Source organism: Arvicola amphibius, chromosome 7 (genome assembly GCF_903992535.2).
Source record: "Arvicola amphibius chromosome 7, mArvAmp1.2, whole genome shotgun sequence".
In the NCBI taxonomy this organism is placed as follows: domain Eukaryota; kingdom Metazoa; phylum Chordata; class Mammalia; order Rodentia; family Cricetidae; genus Arvicola; species Arvicola amphibius.
In genome coordinates this window covers 64,111,029-64,113,049 of record NC_052053.1, presented here as the reverse complement: position 1 = coordinate 64,113,049, position 2,021 = coordinate 64,111,029, and the positions used below count along the sequence as shown (strand labels likewise).

Here is a 2,021-nt window from a genome sequence, read left to right as displayed (position 1 = left end):
AGATCAATATGAATAATTTCAAATCAATTCTTAAATAATATGTATGCAAACTGGGTAAAAAAATCAGTTCTTTAAAAATTAATTTATTAATATTTTTGTAAACTTATAAGATTTACACTTATGTGGTAAGTACATTATGATGTAAATATCTCTTGCATTCTGAGAAACTGAAATTCTGCTGCACAATACAGGCAGAATTAAAAACACACATTCATGCTACTTAAGACTGTGAGAGGAGTTTTGGTGCTGTTTATATGGATTTACTGGTAAAATTCATATTATACATGATTCAAAACTACTCCAAAATGTTCAAGTCTCTTGGAATCCAGAGATAATACTATCACTATGCATCAACACACTTTTCCATTCTTTGGTGTGTTTTTTTTTAAACAGAGAAACACATAAATGGAGGTCAATTAGCAGCATTCTATTTATATAGAAGGGAACAGAAAAACAGACACTCAGGAACATTATTTCTATGTAAGTCTCCAGATTAATGGACCTGTCATCTCAATCCCAGGGCGTCTTTCTGCTCCACCAGGATTTCTGACACACTCAGGATATGGTTACAGCAATTTGTGCTGTACAGTAATAGACCACAGAGTCTTCAGAAGTCAGGCTTCTGAGCTCCATGTAGGCTGTGCTGGAGGATGTGTCTGCAGTCAGTGTGGCCTTGCCCTGGAACTTCTATTTATACTTAGTATTGCCATTTTCAGGATCAATATATCCAATCCACTCCAGGCCCTGAACAGGACCCTGCTTCACCCAGTTAATATAGTATTTAGTAATATCATCAGAGGTTCTGCAGGACAATTTCACTGAGGTCCCAGTTCTCACAAGCTCAGGCCCAGACTGCTGCAGCTGTACCTGGGAGTGGACACCTGTAGAGAAAAGACAGTTTAGGTGTCATTATCAGTTAAGTCTCTGTTCCCTCTTCAGATTTGGAACATTAATGCCCCTTTACCTGTAGTTAGTGACATGAGGAAGAGAGTGATCCAGCTCCATTCCATGATAAGGACCTGTGTGCTCAGTGACTGTGGAAAGGACACTGATCATATGTTGTTCTAGGGTGTAGACATCCCTGTATTTACCTCCATAGACTCATGTGATTTGTATATTCATGAGCAGTGTACTTCTTAGATAAGGACCTAGTACAGCCTTAGAAGAAAGAGGTAGGGGAACTTGGTTCAGGCAGCAGGATGCTAAATTCCAGTTCTAATTCTGTCTGAGGAAATGAAACCCTATTATATCCCCAAGCCCTGTACAGACCTGTGGATATAACATTACGACATAAGCTCTCAATTTACAAAGAGACTTCAGCCAGAGATAATTGTTCCTCTTGTGACAAAAAATTTACAGATGGTAGATATGAAAAGGATTTCAAAACTTGTAAATTATGTGAACTTCTTTTCTTTTTTCATATAGATGAAGTTGGGAAGTATTTCTCCAGAAGACTGCAAACTAAATCACTTACCCATATGATCAAAAGTGAAAATGTCAGCTGGACTGTGATGGCACACACCTTTAATCAAAGCACTCTGGAGGCAGAGGCATATGGATCTCTGTGAGTTCGTGGCCATCCTGGTCTACAAGAGCTAGTTCCAGGACAGGCTCCAAAGCCACAGAAAAGCCCTACCTTGAAAAACCAAAAAAGTGAAAATTTTATACACAAATGTTATTGCAGCATTATCTACAGTAAGTAAATAAACTACATGTCTTTGAGCAAATGACTGTATCAAGAAAACACAGTATATATGCTATAAAACATAATTTATTCATCAGTAATGTATAAGGAACTTATATAACTCTGAGATAAAAGAATACAATTCGTGATGACATAATTAATTTAAGGCCCTCTCATAAACAGATATTGTCTGAGTCTGATTTGTAGTCCATGGATATCGTAGAGTTAGAAATAATTGTGAATGCACACATGTAAGGACATAGAACTGAAAATGTCAACGGAATCAAAGTGGCAAATGGATATGGAGAGGCAAGAAAATGATAGGTTGACTTTTTAG

The 2,021-nt window shown here is 37.3% G+C and overlaps 1 pseudogene; it reads right to left on the bottom strand.

Annotated features, from left to right (window-relative positions):
- Positions 1-555: 555 nt before the first annotated feature.
- LOC119819795 lies at positions 556-1,010 on the bottom strand (annotated as a pseudogene).
- Positions 1,011-2,021: the final 1,011 nt, after the last annotated feature.